The sequence below is a fragment of the Ornithorhynchus anatinus genome, chromosome 1 (assembly GCF_004115215.2).
Source record: "Ornithorhynchus anatinus isolate Pmale09 chromosome 1, mOrnAna1.pri.v4, whole genome shotgun sequence".
NCBI lineage: Eukaryota > Metazoa > Chordata > Mammalia > Monotremata > Ornithorhynchidae > Ornithorhynchus > Ornithorhynchus anatinus.
In genome coordinates this window covers 140,874,097-140,899,864 of record NC_041728.1, presented here as the reverse complement: position 1 = coordinate 140,899,864, position 25,768 = coordinate 140,874,097, and the positions used below count along the sequence as shown (strand labels likewise).

General features: G+C 40.2%; 1 protein-coding gene across 3 annotated transcripts in view; it reads right to left on the bottom strand.

The window, feature by feature from the left end:
• Positions 1 to 25,768, bottom strand: part of NAALADL2 (N-acetylated alpha-linked acidic dipeptidase like 2) — a 966,685-nt gene that overhangs the window by 509,600 nt on the left and 431,317 nt on the right. The gene's annotated exons all lie outside the window — the stretch shown is intronic.

Genomic DNA, 25,768 nt, shown 5'->3' with positions numbered 1-25,768 from the left:
TTGAATGAAGTCCATTTCTGATCTCCATCAGCAGAAATGGCTCACAGTTAGTTGCAGACTCACTTCTTTGGAATGATGCTTGACTATACACCCCAATCACTCAAAGCACATCTTCATTTCAAACTCATCACTCAGCAACAAAAGAAAAAAAGATTTATACTTTCCACTTTTTTCTCTGAAGTCTATAGAGATTCAACATATTGCTGATAGAAAATAACGAACAATGACAAGGATGCTAAATGCACAAAAACCAGCTAAAATAGATATAAAATAACAACAACATTAATAATAATAATTATGATTACTGTGGCATTTGTTAAGTGTTTACTATGTTCCAAGCGCTGTACTAAATGCCGGATAGAAACAGGATCATCCAGATGGACACAGTGGCTATTCCATTCAGGGCTCAGAGTCTAAGGGGGATGGTAGAACAGGAATTTACTCACCATTTTATGGATGAGAAGACTGAGACTGAAGGAAATTAAGTGATTTGCCCAAGTTCACAGAATGGGTAGCAGAGCTGGGATTGAAACTCAGGCTCTCCAATTCCCTGGTCTGTGCTTTCTCTACTATACCATGCTGCTTTTTGTTGACAAGAGCAACAAAAAATATACATACAAGTGTTTCACAAACTCCCACTCCAAGAATCTCCTGAATATTCAAGTATTCACTAACTTTCAGGCCCATGGCTCCCCTCATGGAAACGATCCATGATAGGAAGACCCTGTGTAAACTATAAAGAGTAATATAAAGTATTAAAGAATTCCAGATATGATTTCACTTAAGCCACAATGGAAAAGTAAAAGAAATAAGAATTGATAATACATTATGTCAGTAATGTTGTCAATTTACTCATTAGAAATCACAAAAATGAATCACCCACAGTTATTTTAATGAAAAGGAATCAACAGGAACCTCACTTTGTTCATCCTATTTCCAGTCTGGAAACACATCGAAATAGATATTACACACTACGTCTTGTTTACTAAAGACGGAAGAAAATGTGAATACAAATGAACTCATTTTTACCAGATTTTTTGCAACCAACTAACTCTTCTTTCAGCAGGAATAAAGAGCCCTGATTAAGTTCTAAGGAACAACATTAGGAGTCTGACATGTTTAATTGATAAAGCACAATCCTGGCTGTTAAGAGTAAAAGCAATCCGTCGTGGTGCTCTATACATTAGAAATTTCCTTGCTAGTCAATCTCTAATGTGTTCTTATAGGCTTTTTCAGTATCTTTTAAGGGCTGGAATATCTAAAGTTTCAAACAACATGGAGCTTGGCAAAGCATCCTTGGGTTCATCAAACCATTGTCCTCAAGGTAAATTTCACTGCCAATACCTTACAATCAGTCCAAACCAGAAAAGGACTGTCTCAACTCTGATCACAAAAGGTGCCAGCCAATGTTGAAGAGAAGTAGGAGTCCCCTGCAAAGGAACTTTGCATAATAATAATATATAATATATGAATAATATATTCATAATAATAATAATGTTGGTATTTGTTAAGCGCTTACTATGTGCCGAGCACTGTTCTAAGCATTGGGGTAGACACAGGGGAATCAGGTTGTCCCACATGGGGCTCACAGTCTTAATCCCCATTTTACAGATGAGGGAACTGAGGCACCGAGAAATTAAGTGACTTGCCTCATACAGTGCTCTGCACATAGTAAGTGCTCAATAAATATTATTGAATGAAGGGATTAATTGATGATGGAGTCTCCCATCAGGAATGACAGATAGATGGCTTTTGGTTCCTTTTATTTATGGTATTTGTTAAGCACTTATTATATGTCAGTACTAAGTACTGGGGTAGACACAAACTAGTCAGGTTGGACACTGTCCATGTCCTTCATGGGGCTCACAGTCTTAATCCTCACTCTACAGATAAGGTAACTCAGGCACAGAAAAAGTTCAGAGCCTTGCCTATGGTCACATAGCAAACAAGTGGTGGAGCCAGGATTAGAACCCTGGTCCTTTTGACTCCCAGGTCCATGCTTTATCTACTAGGCTATGTTGGTCCCCAGTCCTAAGACTGCATGATTAAGAACCTGAACACAGGGTTTGGTTCTAGTGCTAGAGATCTGTGAGATCACTCAAGCTCTCCCTTTCCTGCTAATCATATTTCCTCTGGGGCACAACTGGAACAAGAGAGTGCAGAAGTTAGTGTTATAACATTATTATTCTCATTACTGTGAAATTCATTAAGCACTTGCTAAGAGTCAAGTACTGTTCTAAGCACTGAGGTAGATACAAGCTACCACAAGTTGTACATAGTCCCTGACCCATATGGTGCTCACAGTCTAAGTAAGAGGGGGAAGGCACTTAGTCTGAATCTTGACAGATAAGAAACTGAGACACATGGAAGTCGTGACATTCCCAAGGTCACCCAGCAAGCAATCAGTAGAGCACATGTGATCTTTGTCCACAGGAGCCAAATAGAGGAGGAACAAGGACTAAAACACAGATATTCTGATTCCATGAGAAGTGCAGCAGATCTGGTTCAATAAATAGTGTTGTGCCTGCAGCAGAGTGAATGTAGCAGAAGACAACTTTTGCTTCCTTCACACATCAACAATACTCAGAGTTGAAACCACTCTAAATCTCTGGGAAAGAAGACACCAAAGAATAATAATAATGATAATAATAATGATGATGGTATTTGTTAAGTGCATTCTATGTGCTAAGCACTATTCTAAACACTGGGGTAGATACAAGAGATACAAGGTAATCAGTTTGTCCCACTTGGGGCTCACAGTCCTCACCCCCATTTTACAGATGAGGTAACTGAGGCATAGAGAAATTAAGTGACTTGCCCAAAGTCACACAGCTGACAAGTGGCAGAGCCAGGATTAGAACCCACGACCTCTGACTAACAAATCCCTGTTTTAGCCCCTAACCTTAAGGCCGCAAAGTGAATGTAAATGGAAAGATTTGTATGAGTCAATGAGTAGTGATAATAATAATAATAATGTTGGTATTTGTTAAGGGCTTACTATGTGCAGAGAACTGTTCTAAGCGCTGGGGGAGATACAGGGAAATCAGGTTGTCCCACGTGAGGCTCACAGTTAATCCCCATTTTACAGATAAGGTAAATGAGGCACCAACAAGTGAAGTGACTTGCCCACAGTCACACAGCTGACAAGTGGCAGAGCCGGGATTCAAACCCATGATCTCTGATTTCCAAGCCCGGGCTCTTTCCAGTGAGCCATGGAATTCTTTACTAAGACCTCCTCTCCAAGAGCCCATCCCTGACTAAGCCCCGCTTTCGTCTTCTCCTACTCCCTTTTGCACTACCCTGACTTTCTGCCTTTATTCATCCTCCATCCCAGCCCCCAGCACTTATGTACATATTCATTCATTCATTTAATCACATTTATTGAGCACTTTCCGAGTGCAGAGCACTATACTAAGCACTAGGTAGAGTATAATACAATAATAAATAGACACATTCCCTGCCCACAATGATCTTACACTCTAGAGGCAGACATTACTATAAAAATACAAATTATAGATATGTACATAAATGCTGTGGGACTGGGAGTCCGGGAAGAGCAAAGGAAGCAAGTCTGGGCGATAAAGAGAGTGGGAGAAGAGGAAAGGGAGGGCTTAGTCAGGGAAGACCTCCTGGAGGAGACAAAATATAACAATAATAATAATGATAATAATAATAATGTTGGTATTTGTTAAGTGCTTACTATGTGCAGAGAACTGTTCTAAGCGCTGGGGGAGATACAGGGTAATCAGGTTGTCCCATGTGAGACTCATAGTCTTAGTCCCCATTTTACAGATGAGATAACTGAGACACAGAGAAGTTAACTGACTTGCCCACAGTCACACAGCTGACAAAATAACAGAGTTGGCATTCGAACCCATGACCTCTGTCTCCCAAGCCCATGGATTGGAAGAGTGAGGGCATTCTAGGCCAGAAGCAGGACTGGGGCCAGTGGTCAGTGGCAAGATGGGTGGGGTGGAGGCATAATGAGAAGGTTAGCATTAAAAGAGTGAAGTATGCAGGCTGTGTAGTAATAAGAGATAAACAAGGTGAGGTGGGAGGGTGCAAGGTAATGGAGCGCTTTGAAGCCCATGGTGAGGAGTTTTTGTTTGAAGTGGAGATGGATGGGCAACCACTGGAGTTTTCAAAAGAGTGGAGTGAACATATCCTGAATGTTTTTGTGGAAAAAATGATCCAGGGAGCAGAGTTGGGAGGTCAGCAAGGAAGCTGATGCAGTAATCCAGGTGGAATAGGATGAGTGATTGTATTAACATGGTAGCAGTTTGGATGGGTAGCAAAGGATGGATTTTAGCGACGTTGTGAAGGTGGAACCGACAGGATTTAGTGATGGATTAGATGTGTGGGTTGCATGAGAAAGAGTCAGGAATAATGCCAAATATCTGTAATTTATGTATTTATGTTAATATTTGTCTTACCCTCTAGACTGTAAGCTCACTGTGGGCAGGGAATGTTTCTGTTTATTTTTATACTGTACTCTCCCAAACTCTTAATACAGTGCTCTCCACACAGTTTGCACTCAATAAATACGCCTGAATAAGTGCAGATCACTGTAATAAGCCCCTGAGATAATACAATAGAGTAACGGTATTTGTTTGAATGTATCTACCAACTATTTTGTATTGTACTCTCCCAAGAACTGCACACAATAAGTGGTCAGTAAACACCACTGAGGAGAATGAATGATGATGGAGTAAGAAGTACCTATAATCTCTTCTCAAGAGCTTCAATTCTCAACTCCAAATTATTCAAATGATCAATAACCCTTTTAGTCTATTTCTGCATTTTCCCATTTCTCTGGAGTACTTAATTTAGTGTTTTTCACATGCTGTAATTACTTAATAAATGGCATTACATCACTGCTGAGGTGGACAGCATAATACCTCTTTTTTGAGTTTTGTTTTTGAGCTGGGTAGTAAGAGAAGGAACCCTCTGATAATGGTCTAGTGAGGAAAGCACTAGTCTGTGATTCAGAGGACCTGAGTTCTAATCCTGTTTCTGTCATTTGGCCGCTGTGTGACCTTGGCCAAATCACTTTCCTCATATGTAAAATGGGGATTCAATACTTGGACTGTGAGTTTCTTGTGGACCAGGGACTGTGTCTGACCTGATTATCATGTATCTACCTAAGGCCTTAGCACATAGTAAGCTCTTAACAAATATATACCATTATTTCATTATTATTATTATTGTTACTCCATTGATAAGGTAAGAGTCTGGATGCTAAAATGGAGACTGTAAAGAGATAGGGAAGGGATGTAGGATGAGAGTGGTTTTGGCAGAAAAAAAATACATCTCATACATCGGGAAGTTAAAAGTTTGAAAAAGACTAAGTACCATAACCGCTACCAAGTCGGCAGTGGAGATACGGTGAAAAGATATCACCAGATCATATTAAAACTCAAAAGAGTTCGTTAGTTATCAATTCATTAAATTGGAAAAAATCTAATTCCTTCGGTGAAGGACTTTTCAAAGAGAGAGTTAAACTTTGACATTTGCTGTAACTAAGGCAGCTATACCAGTCACTCTGGATGAAATGAAAGGTTTGTCTGAGCTTTGGATTTCCAAAGTAAGATGACCTTTCCTGTTTAATTCTGCCTTATTTAAACATATTATTGGAAATACAAAATGTTCATGCCTCATAATAGCATCCAAACGTTTTTCTTTGACTCCATTCAAGAGCTTTTCATTAGTTGAAATCTCTTGAAGAGCATAACTCTGAAGAACACTGTATAAAATTGGAATCTCTCTAATTATTTGCCCTGAATTGGCAGTGTAATTTACAATTTGCTGCAGTGATAGATTATACCTAATGCTTTGTCACTAAGATCATACCTTCCTAATCAGAAAAAATAGTAACACAGAATTCCACCTGTCACTTCAAAGTAATTATTCAATAAAAATGCAAATAACATTTCCAATTATAAGAACTGATACAAGTCCACTTTAAAATAATAAAGAAGGAATGATCTGAGTTTTAGAATATTTAGCCTTTTTTATTACTTGAAGGACATAATAAAAAAGGAAAAAACCCTAATAAGACCACAATACATTGTAGAGTATATAAAATATTTTTTCTGCTTCTAGAGAAAAAAATAACAGCTTACATAGTTCAAAAGATAAGGTGACATACTTCCTAAGGCTACATCTTTCATTATTAGAATAGTTATGATGAAGTTTGCCAAAATATAATTTAATAAACCTTTAAAATTTATTTATAGACACTGCCTGATGACACATGAATTTGAATACACTAAACAAGAAAATACATGCAGCTCTCTAAATACAAATCTAAGAATTTAAGCAGTTTCTTATCAATTTCTTTGAGCATCATTGAAGTTTTGAAAACTACGATAACATCTTTGAACATTAACATGAATTTACTTGTTCAAATAAATGTGTTTAAAATGATTTCAGGAACAGATAGGAGTTGAAAATGCTATTTGGTTAACACCAGTTGTAACTATCAGATCATGGAACAAAAAAAAAAAGGTATTTTTTTCCACACTAAATTTGTGTAAAATTGATAATGTCTTTAATTGGGCAGATTCTCCTGTAAAACTAATTGTAATATAATTTGTACAGTCAACAGTTTCCTTTAGCATATGCAAGAATTAGAGATAATCCTGCGAAAGATAATCCTTCCACATTTAGACTCAGCTGTATTGTACGTGCTCTTTTTTTTAAACTCTTTTTAATTTTTTTAATGGAATCTGTTTAGTGCTTTCTATACACCAGGCACTGTTTCAGGGTAATTAGATTGTAACTACAGGGTAATTAGATTGGACACAGTCCCTGCCCTGCATGAGGCTCACTGTCTTAATCCCCATTCTAAACTGGCTTTATAATCTTATAAAATTTTATGAAAATCTTATAAAAGCCTCAGTGCTTGGAACACAGTAAGTGCTTAACAAATACCATAATTTTAAGCATTACTATTATAATTGCCCTATTAATAAACCACTGATGTCTCCCCTATTACTGTTTGGATAACATAAAACCTACTGTTTGTTTCCTGGCTCTCTATCAGTTGTCTCCCTTTACTATGTTCCTGTCCTCTTTGCTTTTGATTCTCCCCACTCTGACCTGGTGCTCACACTTTTCATCGTGTCTGGAACTCACAAATAATACTTGCAAAGAATTCCGAGATAGCGATGAGATGTAATGACTAGGAAGAAAGATGTTTTTTACCAAATTTTCAGAGAAGTAACACCTTTTAATTAATTATACTGATTTTCATATGACAAGAGATTTCGTGTGACAAGAGAACGCAAATTAAGTAAAGGCTTAAAGGAATCAGAGTATTGGAAATTAGAGGTATGGTTTAACATATTTCTGGTCTTATAATTTCATTGCTCTTTAAATTGCAGATATCAATTAAAATTTTGCAGTAATAGAGGGCCTTACTAAGATTCACCAAACTGTGTTTCCCTCACTTGTTCCCTTTGTACTTCCACCCCTCCCAGGCACTCTGTACTTACATATATGTCTGTACTTTTTTTTTATATATTAACCTCAGTCTCTCCCCCTCTAGACTGTAAACTCATTGTAGGCAGGGAATATGTCTTTTTCATTTTTCATTGTACTCTCTAAAGCATTTAGGACAGTACTCTGCAGACATGTCCAAAACTGAGCTCCTTATCTTCCCTCCCAAACCCCATGCTCTCCCTGACTTCCCTGTCACCGTGGATGGCACGACAATCCTTCCCATCTCAAAGACCCGCAACCTTGTTGTCATCCTTGACACAGCTCTCTCATTCTTCCCACACATCCAATCCGTCACCAACGCTGGCCGATCTCACCTTTACAGTATTGCCAAGATCCGCCCTTCTCTCCATACAAATGGCTATCCTACTGGTACAAGCTCTCATAATAGCCTGGCTGGATTATTGTGTCAGCCTTCTCTCTGATCTCCCTCCCTCCTGTCTCTCCTCACTCCAGTCTATTCTTAATTCCTCTGCCCGGCTCATCTTCCTGCAGAAACGCTCTGGGCTTGTCACTCCCCTCCTTAAAAACCTCCAGTGGTTGCCTTTCAATCTCTGCATGAAACAAAAACTCCTCACTCTTGGCTTCAAAGCTCTCCATCACCTTGGCCCCTCCACCTCACCTCTCTTCTCTCTTTCTTCTGCCCACACTGCCCACTCCGCTTCTCTGCCGCTCACCTCCTCACAGTCCTCCGTTCACACCTGTCCTGCTGTCGACCTCTGGCCTACATCCTCCGGCTGTCCTGGAATGTCCTCCCTCCTCATGCCTGCCAAACTAACTCTCTTCCCCTCTTCAAGCCCTACTGAGAGCTCACCTCCTCCAAGTGGCCTTCCCAGACTGAGCTCCCCCCTCTTTTCCCTCTGCTCCCCCTCCACCCTCTGTTCCTTCCCCTTCCCCTCCCCTCAGCACTGTGCTCATTTGTATATATTATTTATTACCCTATTTATTTTGTTAATGAGGTGTACATCCCCTTGATTCTATTTATCATGATAATGTTGTCTTGCTTTTGTTTCATTCTGTTTTGCTTTGCAGTCTGTCTCCCCTGATTAGACTGTGAGCCCGTCATTGGGCAGGGATTGTCTCTATCTGTTGCCGAATTGTACATTCCAAGCACTTAATACAGTGCTTTGCACATAGTAAGCGCTCAATAAATACTACTGAATTAAAGAATAAACAGTAAGCACTCAATAAATATGATTGAATCAATCAATCACTCAATCAGTGGCATTTATTGACCTCTCAATGTGTGCAGTGCGCATTATTAAGCATTTGGGAGTTCTCCTCAGAGTTAGGCACAATTTTGTACTCAAGGAGTTTACAATCTAGTGGAGATGGCAGACAATAAAATTAATTACACGGAGTGGAAGCATCAGGAAATAAGGATATGTACATGAGTGTTGTGGGGTCCTGGTGGGATGATGTCAAAGTCCTAATGAGGGGACTGCAAAGAGAGGGAGAAAAGGGTGGGGATATAAGAGATTAATCAGGGAAGGCTTGGTGGAGGAGATATTATTTTAGTAGAGATTTGAAGATGGGGAAATGGTGGACTGTCTACTATGTAACTTGCAAATAAGGATGGGCCATTTGTGCATGAATAGCATAATAACTTGGTTTCACTCTTACATCACTTATTTCGTTTTTGCTTTCACAACAACTTGAGATTTTAGGTAGAAATGCAAGTACTAGTATGCCCATTTTGAAGATGAGGAAAGTGATGAATGGAAAGTTTAAATGGATTTCTTCTGACCGCCTAGTAGGCCGATGGCAAAGTATGGATTCAAGCTAGTTCCTCTGGTTTCCAGACCAGTGCTCTTCCACTACACTTTCGTGAAGGAAGGAGGAAAGAGAGATTGACTAAAGAAGGAGATGGAATGTTCCTTGAGAATGGATACTGGGTGTACCAAATCTATTGTATTTGTACTCTTAGTACCATGCTCTACACACAGTAAGCACACAATAAATAGGATTGAATGAATAAATGAATGATGATAGAACCCAAAACAAACATGCATGCACCTGGAAACCTGTCCCCAGATGGCTTTAGAGCAGGGTAAAAGTGGATAAGTGGAGAAAAGTGTCCTCCAGCCATTGTCCTGACCATTAAATCGCCTCTGTTGCTATCCTTAACACCACTGCCAATCCTTCTTTATTTCTTGCCCATTACCTACATGCTACACCATCCTGACAACATGACCTTTTCCTTACAGGTTCATACAGTAAGCGAGTAAAGCCCCAGGATGGCTGGGATCAATGGTGGATTAAAAATCTGAATTCACAGGAAAGGGAATGCAATGATCTGGAGCAAGGTAGGGCCATCAAAAGGGTCTTACAGAGAGAGAAGCAGCATGACTCAATGGAAAGGGCATGGGCTTGGGGTTCTAATCCCAGCTCTGCCGCTTGTCAGCTGTGTCACTTTGGGCAAGTCACTTCACTTCCCTGTGCCTCAGTTACCTCATTTGTAAAATGGGGATTAAGACTGTGAACCCCATGTGGGACAACCTGATCACCTTGTATTCCCCCCCAGTGCTTAGAACAGTGCTTTGCACATAGTAAGTACTTAACAAATACCATCATTATTATTATTATATGCTCTCTGGGCTTTAGTGATGATAATCATAACTGTATTTATTACGCATTTACTCTATGCCAATGACTGTGTTATTATTATAACTATTATGGTATCTGTTAAGCATTTACTCTGTGCAAGGATGAATACAAACAAATTGGGTTGGACACAGTCACTGTCCCATGTGGGGCTCACAGTCTCAATTCCCATTTTACAGATAAGGTAACTGAGGCCAAGAGAAATGAAGTAACCTGACCAAGGTCACAGAGCATACATGTGTTGAGAAGCAGCGTGGCTTAGCAGAAAAGCCATGGGTTTGGGAGTCAAAGGTCATGGGTTTTAATCCCGGCTCTGCCGCTTGTCAGCTGTGTGACTTTGGGCAAGTCACTTAAATTATCTGTGTCTCAGTTACCCATCTGTAAAATGGGGATTAAGGATGTGAGCCCCAAATGGGACAACCTGATTACCTTGCATCTACCCCAGAACTTAGGACAGTGCTTGGCACATAGTAAGCACTTAACAAATACCATAATTATCATTATTATTAAGTGGCAGAGCCAGGATTAGAACCCATAATCTTCTGACTCCCAGACGTGTGTGCTCTCCACTGGGCCATGCAGCTTCTCACTGTTGGGGTAGATAAAAGATTATCAGATTGGATATAGTCCCCTAGTGGGCGTCAGTCTAAATTGGAGGGAGGGGGATTTAATCCCCATTTTACAGATGAGGAAACTGAGGCACAGGTAATTTAAGTGACTTGCTGAGGTAACACAGCAGGCCAGGATTATGAACTGGGAACCTCTGTCTCCCATGATCATACCTTTTCCACTAGGCTACATGGTTCCTAGGAATTAAAGCACTTCTTTATGACTTCATTACAACAAACTGCCAGTCCACAGAGCACATAATGGCATAACCAGAGCCTGATTAACGAAGAGGCTATCAGGGCTTAAGTCAAAGCTTCGTCCAACCACTAAAATCACATCTGTTCTTGACCTTATCATTTTAGCTGCTCTTTGGAAAATTATTAAGACGCTGTTGTTCTCAAAAGAGCTCCTGCAAGTCAGTCTGTGCTGCTATTTCAGTTTTTTAGAGGGAAGGTGTGCTGTCTTGTAAACTGAAAAGAATGTGGCAGCATGAGAGAGAAGCCTGAATGTTCCAGGAGCTCCTTTAAAACCCTACCTGCCTCAGTCTCCTACCCCTTCTCACTTTGCCTACACTCAGAGATAGAAGCAGCATGGTCTGCTGGAAAGAGCATGGGCCTGGGACTTAGAGGACCTGGGTAATAATCCCTGCTCTGCCAATTGCTTGCTGCATTATCTTGACCACATCATTTAACTTCTCTGCTCCTTAGTTTTCCTATTATCCCTCCTCCCCTCCCAAATCTGACAATTACTCTCCTCCACTTGAAAACCTTACTGAAGGCACATCTCTTCCAAGAGGCCTTCTCAGACTAAGCCCCACTTTTCCTCATCTTCCACTCCCTTCTGCATTGCCTTCACTTGCACCCTTTATTCTTCCCTATTCCCAGCCCCACAGCACTTTTGTACATATCTGTCATTTTATTTATTTGTATTCATGTATGTCTCCCCCTCTCTAAACTGTAAGTGCATTATGGACATGGAAGATAACTGTTTATTGTTGAATTGAACTCTCCCAAGAGCTTAGTACAGTGCTCAGCACACAGTAAGAGCTCAATAAATATGATTGAAAGAATGAATGAATGAATAACTAGAATATGAGCTCCATGAAGGATGGGGACCGTGTTCAACCTAAATCACTTCTATCTACCCTAGTGCTTAGAACAGTATTTGATATATAGCAAGCACCTGTACACTCTCTTTAGACTGTAAATCCTGGTAGAAAGAGAACTATATTGAACTTTCCCAAATGGTTAGTACGGTGCTCTGTATACAATAAGTGCTCAATAGATACCATTGATTGATGATTAATTAACACACATCGGTGACAAATGGTACTAATCAGTAAATAATTATGATTTTTTTTAAGCACTTACTATGCCAAGCACTGTTCTAAGCGCTGGGGTAGATAGAAAGTAATCAGGTGTCCGACATGGGGCTCACAGTCTTAATCCCCATTTTGCAGATGAGATAACTCAGAAACAGGGAAGTTAAGTGTCTTGCCCAAGCTCACACAGCAGGCAAGTGGCAGAGCCGGAATTAGAACCCGTGTCCTCTGACTTCCAAGCCTGTGCTCTTTCCACTAAGCCATGCTGCTTCTCTAATCACCATTCGCATCTCCCTCTTTATCTCAATGTCTCCAGGAGGAATAGTGTTTATTCTCTGAGTTGAGGAGTTAGTGAACAGAGGCAGAAGTGCCCACAAAGTAGAGATGCCTTATGCGTGCCACACTGTGTATGTATTTAGTCACTGGGGTGTTACTCCACTGCGTTGTGGGACGCTACTATGGTTGGGAGAAGGGGCACTCTCCCCCATTCCTCTCCATCCCACAGGCACTGCAGTGCCTTTGCAATCAGAACAAATCAGAGGCAGAGACACAGAGAGAGAGAAAAGGGAGAGCCACACACATCAGGAAATGTCACTGGTTTCCAGCCGGTTTTCTCTTACCCCGCTTTCCTCCCTCCCTTTTCTCATCCCATGACATAAGACGTCTTGAGATTGGCTGCTGAAGCCATTCACAGCTTCCCTACATCTGTGCTGCCACTCTGACTGGTGGCTGTAATGATGCCATCGAAGATCACGGGACAGAGGCCCTCCCACTAAATTATCAGACTTCTGTTAATGAGGTCCTAGACATTACATGGAATGGGGAGGTGGAGGTTTCCCTGACTCAGAAAAAGCAAATATTTAAAATTGACCTGGGTTCTCTGGAGTTTTCAGCTACTTATAAGCAGTTCTGAGCATGGCATAAACCTCTAAGGAATACAGCAAGGCCTGGTTGATTGAACACAGGCCTGGGCATCAAAAGGGCCTGGGTTCTAATCTCTGCTCTGCAACTTGTCTGTTATGTGACACTGGGCAAATCACTTCATTTCTCTGAGCTTCAGTTGCCTCATCTGTAAAATGGGGGCCAATACTGTGAGCCCTAAGTGAGACTGGGATAGTAACCAACCTGTTTAGCTTGTATATTCCTGAGCATTGCCTGGCACATGGTAAGTGCTTAATAAATACCATTTTAAAAAAGAATAGCCTGCACTAACAGCCAGCATAGTCCTGATAGCCATGGAAAGTGTCAATGGTGAAGATGGGTGAGTTAGATGATTTTCCTTTCCTGACATTACCTGTCACTGCACATTTTGTTTCTGGTATTGACATAACCATCCCTGCTATCCTGGCTCAAAGTAAAATTTTAAGAAGTCCCACTAGACATTTTTCAGGGGGCAGAACATAAGGCTGAATTTTGTAAACACCATGCAACTAATGCAAAATGTTGGTCCAGTTTTCTCAATTTTGCTGATGTATGTATTAATGTCCCTCACAGGGTCACACCTGGAGAGTCTCCAGTCCTCTAACAGTCTCAGCTATGGGAGGGAGATTCAAGAAGAGGCTTGTCCATTCCATTCTTAGCTTGGCCAGTGGCTAGCGATAGAAAGGCAATCTGCTACAAGTCAAAATTCACCTGTGCTGGGCAGCAGCGGCATGGGAGAAAATTGAGGTTGAAGACTCAAGTTTACTGCATGGAAGGAGGCAATGGTAAACCACTTCTGTATTTTTACCAAGGAAACTCTATGAATATACTACCAGAATGATTGCAGATGGAGGTAAGGCGTTCTGGAAGAGATGTGTCCATGGTGTTGCTATGGGTCAGAGATGACTCGACAGCATAAGACAAGACAATGTATTAATGATCTAAGACCACCTAGTAAATTAATGACACTATTCAATAATGTGAGACTAGGGAGGGACATGCGACTTAAGAATTCCTTCATTCACTCATTCCTGAATTAGGAATCTCAACTGGTGTCATGTAATTACATTGATGCTTCCAAGTACATAAATATTGCTTCTTCAGTGATAATGAATAAAACACAGACATAGAGAAGAGATTCAAGAGAAGGAAGTTTTCACTGATCCATTTGAGATGACTAAAAGGCTAAAAAAGTCAATGCTTTGTAACATATCTTTTAGTGGCAATTAATTCATATATTCAATAGTAAGGTTTAAGTACCAGGCAATAACATTAATAAAGCCAGAAAATAAAGTTGCTTTTATAATTCCGTCTCCATTTCCATGTTTTTAAAAAATCAGAAAAATAATTCAGTTCTCAATTTCTGTTTTTCTTTTAAATAAGACTTTGTTCTGGTTGAGTATTGTAAAATGTATCTTTCAAAATAAACAACGAAATGAAGTCTTTAATGTTGTTTTTTTTTCTATCAAAGCAGTCAGTGCTCTAAATTAAGGCATTTTGGTAAAATTTATAGCACAATATTTCAGCTACCTCAGTGAATGTAGTCACCTCTGCTAAAATCTATTTTTATCCAATCAATAAGGCAGAGATAGAAGTTGGGAAGTGCCACCAAAGTGGGAAGTGTAGAAGCATCACAACTTGATATATCAAAGAGCATGTATGCAGCCATTTTTTCTTATACTGATCAACCTGGGCAACCTTGTGAATTCTGCTCTAGCACAACAAACTTAGGTTGTGGGAAAATCCTATCCTAACACTTCCACTGAACTGCATCCAAATTGTATAATTAAACCACAAGTTATAGCAGAACTGACCATATATTATCAAAGTACCCAAATGTAACTAGTTACATTAAAACCAACTTTTCTCCTCTTACCTTTATATATCTGCTCATGAACTATCTGCTCATGAATAAGATGTGAAAAAGTAGAACTAAAGCAAATACTAAACCTCAATTTTCAAAGCTCACTAACAGTCTTTATCCTTTCCATGAGAGTATAGCGGATATTAACTTTTAGTTAAAAAACATAATTTTAATTCCTCAAGTCAACCTAACTCATGGTATTTTTTATTATCCATTATAATATGAATTTTACAACTAACAAGAAAACACTCTTTATACTGACCCACCTGTCATTATGATGGGGTAAACAATGTCACCTTTCCAATGAACAATGAATTACAAAGAAGTTGCAAAGTACATCATCTATCATACTGGCACTAAGTAGGTTTTCGAAGTAGATCTGAGATATCACAAATGCTATTTAGACTGTTACCAGAAAGTAAAAATTGGGTATCTCATACGAAGTGGCCAAATGATGAATGGACATGAAGTCTTCAAAGAAAAGGAGAACTACTATTCTCCAAATAACCTTGTCAAAACACAAAGTAGCTGTGCAACTCTAAGGAGGGCCAGATAACCATAATTTAAAGAATTCTTTAATAGTTCTATTAGATAGAAATTTAAGCAGCTAATATGCACTTGAAGTAAAGTACCCTAGATTAATTATTGGTGAAAAGAACTCCGTGTGTTTTAAATAAAGATATGAAAAACTTAAAGAAATCAAAGCTCTTAAAAAATGCTTATTGTTATAATAGATATAAAAAAATCCTTGAGTGAAATTATTTTGAAAAAAAAATTGTGAGAAACCTAATATCAATACTTTATTTTACCTAGAAATACATTAACCATGTGGGTAGATGCACTAAAGGTTAATTAAATATTAGCTACAAAATCCTCTTTTCAAGATATCTTTGAAAACCTTGTTATGAATTCATATATATGTTCTTTAAAGTATATAACATATACCTTACAATGGTTGTAGTCTCACTTCAAGTAAAATATTCAAAAACTGAGATCACAAATTTAGATTTTGATTCAGGGGCAACACTGTAATCTCAAAAAAAGGGCAAGGAACTGGGAATCATGAGACCTGTATTCAAGTCCCAGCTGTACCCATAGTTTGCTGTGTGATATTCATTAAGTCACTTATCCTCTCTGTTTCTGAACTTCCTCACTGCAAAATGCAGATAATATCCCTGCTCTTCTGATATCTTTGATTGTGTTCCACAGGTGGGGCAGGAATTATGTCCAATCTGAATGACGTGTACCTAACTCAGAACTCGGTGAAGTGTTTGACACACAGTGTGTATTACATGTCAAAACCTTTTTTTATGGTACTTATTAAGCACCTAAGGGCCAGGCATTGTCCTAAGTACTGTGGAAGATACAAAATAATAAGATTGGATATAGTTCTTGTCCCAAATGGTAGGATTTAATCTCCATTTTACAGATGAGGTACCTGAAGTACAGAGAAACTTCCTAAAGTCACAGAGCAGGTAAGTGGTGGAGCTAGGATTAAAACCCAGGTCTTCTGACTCCCAGATCTGTGCTTTTTCATGCTACATCCCAAATTTTATTTTTTTTTTCAGATTTTTCTGCTAGCCACACATTTTTCCAGTTTGGAGATTGGTTATAAAATTAATCTTTTACTAGGTATGTGGTAGTTAACCTACTATTCTCTAAACTATTAGAAAATGGGATATAAAGTTACAAACTCTGATTTCCTATGGACTAATTTAGTATTTTTTATTTATTGAGCACTAACTTTGTGCAAAGCACTTTAATAAGTGCTTGGGAGACTACATTACAACTGTGTTGGTAGGTAGGTTTCCTTCCCAGAAGGAACCCATATTGACAGAGGGAAACAGATATTAAAAGAAATTACAGACATCTTACATAAATGCCATTCGGTTAAGGGTAAGCTGGTTGTGGGAAAGGGAATGTGTCTGCTTATTGCTGCATTGTACTCTCCCAAGTGCTTAGTTCAGTGCTCTGCACACAGTAAGTGCTTAATAAATATGAATACATGAATGAGTGAATGAATGAATATCAAGTGTTTAAAGAATAGAAATCTTAGTCCTAAGGTAACACAGAAAAGACAACGAGTAGTGGAAATGAGGATTTAGTTTAGAGAGACATTTTGGAGCAGATGTGATTTTTGTAATTCTCTAAAGGTGGGGAAATTGGTGGCCTACTGTATATGGAGGGGGAATGAGTTCCTCAACAGAGGGAGAAACATAGGCAAGGAATCAGCATGATGATAGACAAGATCGATGTACAGAGCATAGGACGATGTAGGAGTGAAGTGTGTGGGCTGGACTGTTGTAGAAAATTAGTGAGTTAAAATAGGAGAAGGTGAGCTGATTGACTGCTTTAAAGCCAATGGTAAATTATTTCTATTTGATGCAGAGGTGGATAGGAAACTACTGCAGATTCTTGAGGAATAGAGAGATGTGGATTGAACTTTTCTTAGAAAAACTATCTGAGCATTGGAATGGCAAGAAATAGAAGGCAGGGAAGTCAGCAAGGAGGTTGATAGAGGAGTCAAGGAGGGAAAAGTTAAACCAGTGTGGTAGCAGTGTGGATATAGAGAAGAAGGTGGATTTTAGAGATATTGTCAAAGTAGAATTGACAATATTTGGTAATAGATTGAATATATGGGTTGAATAAACCGATAAGTCAAGTAAAAAATCACAGTTTGGGCCTTGTAAGATAGGGAGGATGGCGGTAGTGTCTACAGAGGTGGGAAAGCCAAGAGGAGGACAGGGTTGGGTGGGGAAGATGATGAGTTCTGTTTTGGACATATTTAGTTTGAGAAGTAGGTAAAACATTTAAGGAGAGATGTCCTGAAGACAGGAGAAAATACAGATTGCAGAGAATCTTAGATTTCTTTGACTTTCATAGTCTGTAACAAATGTTATTCACAGATTCAGCAATTTCATTCCAACACCACTAACCTGTGGGGTGAGCAAGCAACAAACTTAATCAAAATTCAACCTGTGTGTCAAGCTAATTGGGAGGAACAAATCCTGAACTTATAACACTAAAATGGTGAAGGGAAGGAAGGGAAGGAGGATGGGAGTTTTGGAAGAATCCAAATTCAAAAAAGAGCTCAGGGGAATAGGGAAAGACTGGAAGGTGGAGGCAATTAACAAAATAGGAGATGCACGAACAAGATTGAATTTCTGTCTCTCAGTTGATTGGGGTAAGTTCCTTGTGGGCAGGGAAAACATCTATCTCTGGTGTACTTTCTCAAGCACTTAGTACAGAGTTCTGCACATATAAGCACTCAATAAATACTTTTCATTATCATTATTAATATTGTTGATAAGTGCTTACTATGGGTCAAGTGCAGGTCTAAGTGCTGGGGTAGATATAAGGTAATCAGGTCAGAGGCAGTCCCTGACTTACATAGGACTCACAGTCTAAATAAGTATTGATTAATTGACTGATTTAGGTCCAATGTCCTATAAATATCCTATCCTTTTTTCTTCCTTCCTCTCCTTTCTCCTCTGCCTTCCACCCAGAAAGTTCCTTTTAAGTCCATGGTTGTAAAGCTGCTGACCTAAAACCTTCTCTGTAGGATCATTCATGGCAATGGACCTAATTAGAAGATCTCTGACTAAGGGAGAAACTGCATTCATGCAATTTGGCTCTTGTCTCCTGGCTCTATTTTTTTAAGGGTGAGGAGGTATGCACAGAAGGCAGAGAAGCAATGAACCCAGAACTGAGAACAGATTGAACAAGACTAATATGCTAGGCTTCCTTCCTCTATGTAAACCCACTGGCTTTATAGATGAGATAGATCAATATGGTATGGGAGTCATGGGAAAGGTTGTTCTCCTTGAACTGAGGCCTTGGTATGACCAGTAAATCAAACATCTGATCTGAAAACTGTAAAAGGCACTAAAATTGACCTACATATTAGAAGCCACAACAGATGCTTATCATAGAAATCAATGGTATTTATGGAACCCTACTGAGAGCTCACCTCCTCCAAGAGGCCTTCCCAGACAGCCTTTTCCCTCTGCTCCCTCTGCTGCCTCTCTGCTCCCCCTTCACCTCCCCTCAGCTAAGCCCCCTTCCCCCCACTCCCTCTGCTCCTCCCCCTCTCCCTTCCCCTCCCCTCAGCACTGTGCTCATCTGCTCATTTGTATATATCTTTATTATCCTATTTATTTTGTTAATGAGGTGTATTATAAATCCTATTTATTGCTATTGTTTTTGTCTGTCTGTCTCCCCTGATTAGCCTGTAAGCCTGTCAATGGGCAGGGATTGTCTCTATCTGTTGCTGAATTGTACATTCCAAGTGCTTAGTACAGTGCTCTGCACATAGTAAGTGCTCAATAAATAGTATTGAATTGAATAGAGTGCTACTTTATAGGGGATACTGTAATAAGCACTTATTATATGCACACTCACAGCTCCCAAGGACTTACATACATATCTGTAATTTTATTTATCCCTTTGTTCTTCCCCCTCCCAGCCCCAAATGCTCTTATGTATATATCTGTAATCTGATTTATTGATAATGATGTTTGTTTCCCCCACCTTGGTCTGTGAGCTCACTGTGGGCAAGGAATGCCACTGTTTATTGTTATATTCTACTTTCCTAAGTGCTTGGTACAGCACTTAGTACAGCACACTGCTGAAAAGCAGCATGGCTTAGTTGTAAGAGCAGGGGCTTGGGAGTCAGAGGTCGAGGGTTCTAATCTCGGCTCTGCCACTTCTCAGCTGTGTGACTTTGGGCAAGTCACTTTGCTTCTCTGTGGCTTAGTTACCTCACCTGTAAAATAGGGATTATGATTGTGACCCCCACCTGAGACAACCTGAGAACCTTGTATCTCTCCTAGCACTTAGAACAGTGCTTGGCATATAGTAAGCAATTAACAAATACCATCAGCATCATTATTATTACAGAGCTATGCACACAGTAAGTGCTCAATAAATATGACTGAATGAATGAATGAATAGACTATCAGTAATATATTTGACTTCCGGCTACACTGGCATATTTTGGGGGCGTCTAACTTTCAGTAGGGTTGAATTGCAATTTGAAGACTCTCTCTCTCTTTCTATATATATAATTTATATATAATACATTTATACATATGTATATAAATGAGTGCTGTGGGGTGTGGGGGAGAGCAAAGGGAGAGTCAAGGTGAAATGGAAGGGGGGGGGAGCTGAGGAATAGGGGGTTTAGTCTGGGAAGACTTCTTGGAAGACGTGGGCCTTCAGAAGGGTTTTGAAGGGGGGAAGAGTAATTGTTTGGCAGATTTAGGGAGGGAGGATGTTCCACATCAGAGTTAGGATGTGGTCCAGGGGTCGGTGGTCGGTGGTGAAACAAGAGAGATTGAGGCATAGTGAGAAGGTTAGCACCAGAGGAGGGGAGTGTGCAAGGTAGAATTTAAAAGGAGGCGGAGATGAGGTAAGAAGGGGCAAGGTGATGGGGAACTTTGAAGCCAATAGTGAAGTGTTTTTGTTTGATACAGAGGTTGATAGGCAACCATTGGAGATTTTTGAGGACAAGGGTGACATACCCTCAACATTTCTATAGAAAGATAATCTGGGCAGCAGAGTGAGTATGGACTTATGTGGAGAGATACAGGAGGTTGGGAGTTCAGAAAGGAAGCTGATGCAGTAATCCAGCTGAGATAAGATGAGTGATTGTACTAACATGGTAATGGTTTAGATGGAGAGGAAAGGGCAGATCTTGGCAATGTTGTGAAGGTGAGACCAGCAGAATTTGATGACAGATTGGATATGTGGGGTGAAAGAGAGAATGGAGTTACGGATGACACCAAAGTTGCGAGCTTGTGATAAGGGAAGGTGGTTATGCCCTCCACAGTGGAAAGAAAGTTAGGGAGAGGACAGGGTTTGGGAGGGAAGATAAGGAGGTCTGTCTTCGACATGCTGAGTATTGGGTGGCAGGAGGACATCCAGGAAGATATGTCCTGAAGACAGGAGGAGATGCGCTTAGTATAGTGCTCTGCACACAGTAAATGCTCAATAAATACCATTGAATGAATGTTCATTCATTCATTCAATAGTATTTATTGAGCGCTTACTATGTGCAGAGCACTGTACTAAGCGCTTGGGATGAACAAGTCGGCAACAGATAGAGACGGTCCCTGCCGTTTGACGGGCTTACAGTCTAATCGGGGGAGATGGACAGACAAGAACAATGGCACTAAACAGCGTCAAGGGGAAGAACATCTCGTAAAAACAATGGCAACTAAATAGAATCAAGGCGATGTACAATTCATTAACAAAATAAATAGGGTAATGAAAATATATACAGTTGAGCAGACAAGTACAGTGCTGTGGGGATGGGAAGGGAGAGGTGGAGGAGCAGAGGGAAAAGGGGAAAATGAGGCTTTAGCTGCGGAGAGGTAAAGGGGGGATGGCAGAGGGAGTAGAGGGGGATGAGGAGCTCAGTCTGGGAACGCCTCTTGGAGGAGGTGATTTTTAAGTAGGGTTTTGAAGAGGGAAAGAGAATCGGTTTGGCGGAGGTGAGGAGGGAGGGCGTTCCAGGACCGCGGGAGGACGTGACCCAGGGGTCGACGGCGGGATAGGCGAGACCGAGGGACGGTGAGGAGGTGGGTGGCAGAGGAGCGGAGCGTGCGGGGTGGGCGGTAGAAAGAGAGAAGGGAGGAGAGGTAGGAAGGGGCAAGGTGATGGAGAGCCTTGAGCCAAGAGCCAAGGTGAATGTGATCCCAGAGGGAGGGAGAGAGAGCAGTGGAGGAGATACAGATGAAGCAGAATTCAGTACTCCTGAGAACAAAGGGGACAGCTCTTAGAAACTTTAATCAATCAATCAATGGCAATTATTATGGTACTGTTAGGCACTTACTAAGTGTCAAGCACTGTTCTAATTGCTGGGATAGATATAGGTTAATCAGCTTGGACACAGTCCCCGGTCTCAAGGTTTAAGTAGGATGGAGAACAGGTGATTATTGAATGCTTACTGTGCAGAGCTCTGTACTAAGCATTTGGGAAAGCACAATGTAACAGAGGTAGTAGATGTGATCCCTGTTAACATTTTTGACCTGGTTCTCTCTAGTCATTGAGAAAAAAACTTTGGATTGCACAGTAAGCAGCTAAAGGGAAGACCCTGTGTCTCTTACTTCTCTTGGATGTTCTTAAGCATTTAAATCAAGGATGGAGTAACCCACTGGGATGATCAATCAATCAATCATATTCATTGAGTGCTTACAGTGTGCGGAACACTCTACTAAGCACTTGGGAGAGTACAATATAACAGACTTGGTAGACACATTTCCTTTCTAATGGATAAATTTTAGAGAGCCTGCATTATAATAGAGGTAACGGTTGGCAAATGGGACTCTCCTCTTTTTCCTAACTTTGCTCCATTACCTCATCTGTTAAATGGGGACTAAAACTGTGAGCCTCATGTGGGAAAGGGACGATGTCCAACCAGATTACCTTGTATAAATCCCAGCGCTTAGAACAGTGCTGGACACATAGTATGCACTTAACAAATACTATATTATTATTATTATTACTATTATTATTATTATTATCCATTGGGACCAATAGCATTGTTAAACCTAGTACATTAGTACTCTGAACAGAATAGGTACTCAATAAAGACGTTGGTCCCCTCAAGCACTTAGTATTCTACACACTTTAGGCACTCAATACCGACTATCATTGATATATTTATGTCCAAGATGAAGCTCTTTGTGGGCAGGAAATGTGTCTACCAATTCTGCTGTATTGAACTCCACCAAGTGCTAAGTACAGTGCTCTGCTCATGGTAAGGCTCAATAAATTCTATGGATTGACAGGTGAAGAACATAAACACTCTAGGAGTGATTTAGAAAGGTATATACTGGGAACATTCTCTAACCTAGCAAATTGAGGTGATGTAGGGTGCTTAGAGTAGATGAGTTCATTTCTCACCATCTGATTGCCCACTAAACATCATCTAAAAGGGTAGGATCATTTTGAAGCAACATGTGGGAGTACACAGTAAAATGACAAGTGATTGTTCTCATTCCTCAGTGAGAATCCAATTCAAACTGGTTACATTAATTACCTCCCAACCACCGCATGTTGGCATCCAGTGGACAAAAACATGCTATTATGCAGGATTCAGTCCACATTCACTTATTTTAATATTTTTCATTACAGATTAAGGTTTCATGTTTTCTTAAAATTTCCACGTATATGGCTGCTTCTTAAACTAAAAATTTCCCCACACTGAAAGTAGAACTCAATCCCTATTGACTGAAACAAATGCTGAACAACCAGTAATCACTTTCATTAATATTCCTGCAAAATGGTAATTTAGAATTATTTTAGTAATAACCTACATTAGTGCTATGTCCTATTCACCTGAAAACTCCCCAGACTATGGGGCATGGGACCAATTTGGGGACTAAACTAGGACATGGGCCTGAATGGGATATATTTCTATTGCCTTCCCAGCCCCTTTCAGAAAAGGCATTTACATGTGATTCAGCAGTTCAGCAAGTTGTGCTATCCTTACTAGATAGTTCTGGGTTTAGTCACTTTGTTTCCTGCCATAAGATTTCCACACATTTCTGCTAGCAGATTCTATATAAACCAGATCCTGACTCAAAGGCAAGATTAAAGAAGACATCATAGGTTTTTATTTTAATTATATTTATTTAGTACCTCCTGTGTGCACAGCACAAATACCGAACAGTGGAGAAAGGCATAAAGATGGAAATTCAAATCTAGTACATGGAACATAAGGGACTCACAGTCTGCAAAGAAATTTGGGAAGGACAGGATTTCTACATTTTACTTCTTTATTGCAGGCTAATATGCGGTTAATATTAACCCAAGCTATTAATAAAGTTATAGCCTTATACTCAAGATTGAAATTTCAGTATTTCTGTTAATGAAGGAAATGAAAAACATACCTTTCAATAAATGTCAGCAAATAGTAGAAGGGAAGTTAAAGGTATGTGTAGTTAAGAAGTTGTGAGATGAGCTTCTCCTTGTGCCACTCAACAGCCATTCAGAGTCTCTAGTTTTAGTCTTTGGGAGTCTTAAGGAATCTTGCCCTGTCTTGGTCCCCTGTCCTCGGTCTCACAAACAGACTTATACCTGGCAATTAATCATAGAGAAGCAGCGAGGCTCATGGAAAGAGCACGGGCTTTGGAGTCAGAGGTCATGAGTTCGAATCCCGGCTCTGCCACTTGTCAGATGTGTGACTGGGCAAGTGACTTAACTTCTCCGTGCCTCAGTTACCTCATCTGTAAAATCGGGATTACAACTGTGAGCCCCACGTGGGACAACCTGATTTCCCTGTGTCTACCCCAGAGCTTAGAACAGTGCTATATGTTAAGCACATAGTAAGTGCTTAACAAATACCAACATTATTATTATTATTATTATTATATCAAAGCTACTCTTTCATTCATTCATTCATTCAATCATATTTATTGGTGTTTGCTGTGTGCAGAGCACTGTACTAGGCACTTGGGAGAGTACAATACAACAATAAACAGACACATTCCCTGCCCACAACCAGCTTAGAGTCTATAGGGGGAGAGAAAGACATCAATACAAATAAATAAATTACAGATATGTACATAAGTGCTGTGGGGCTGGGAGTGGGGGAGAAAAAAGGAATCAAGTTAGGGCAACACAGAAGGGATTGGGAGAAGAGGAAAGGAGGGATTTAGTCTGGAAAGGTCTCTAGGAGGATATGTGCCTTCATTAAGGCTTTCAAGATGGGGGATAGAGTAATTGTCTGTCGGGTTTGAGCAGGGCGGGCATTTCAGGCCAGAGGCAGGAGGAGGGCTAGGGGTTGGTGGCAAGAGAGGCGAGACTGAGGGACAATGAGAAGGTTAACATTAGAGGAGTGAAGTGTGCAGGCAGGCTAGAAGGAGGGTAGTGAGTTGAGGTAGGATGGGGCAAGGTGGTGGTACTCTTCTAACTACTCTTCTAATAGAGAATTACTGATTAGGATTATACTTCTAATTTTTCTCAGAGCCGATATAGTTTCCAATTTTCCAACATTTATACATAAAACTTCACTGCAGTACTGTCAGAAGAAATGCATAACAGAAATATTCACAAGAAGCATGGACTTTCCTACCTTGAAGCTGACAACAAAAGAATGACAGCAAAAAACATTGAGTAAACCAGGGATAAAAACAATTTGTTTTGGTGAAATTGGCAGTGAAAGCATGTTGCAATTTTGAATTTGTGAAATAATTACTGAGGTGAATTTACATACAGAAGGTAAGAATAGACCTTGGAAGCAGATTTTAGAAAGGAACAGATTACTTATTAGAAATTTAGATGCATATATCTCCAGGTATGGAAATTCGTAGCCTGGAAGTTTCAAGTGTCCATAGGGACCACCCAATATCCAGACCAATCTCTGCTTCTTTCTTGAAATAGTAATAATAATAATAATAATAATAATAATGGTATTTTTTAAGCACTTACTATGTGACAGACACTATACTAAGCACAGGAATAGATACAAGTTAATCGGATTGAACACAATCTCTATCCCACATAGGGTTCATAGTCCCCATTTTACAGATGAAGGAACTGAGGCACCGAGAAGTGAACTGATTTGTCCAAGATCACAGAGAATACAAATGGTAGACCTGGGATGAGAACCCAGGTCCTTCTTAGTCCCAGACCTGAGCTCTTTCCACTAGGCCACACAAAGAAAGGATCTCCAGCCTCTGTGACAGTGGACCATGGGCCAGAAAGCCCAGGAGCTCCATGATGTGTTGGGGTTACTTGCCAATGTCTTCCTACTCAGGATCAAAGGACAAGAGCCCCATCCTTTACAGGAACACATAGAGACTGAGTGACCCAGAGCCTCCTTAACACATTCCAATCAAATGTAAGCTCCGTTTCAGCAGGGAATATGCCCTACTCTCCCTTCCCCAGAACTTAAGTACAGTGCATTTGTAATCGGTAAGTGCTCAATAAATACTATCAAA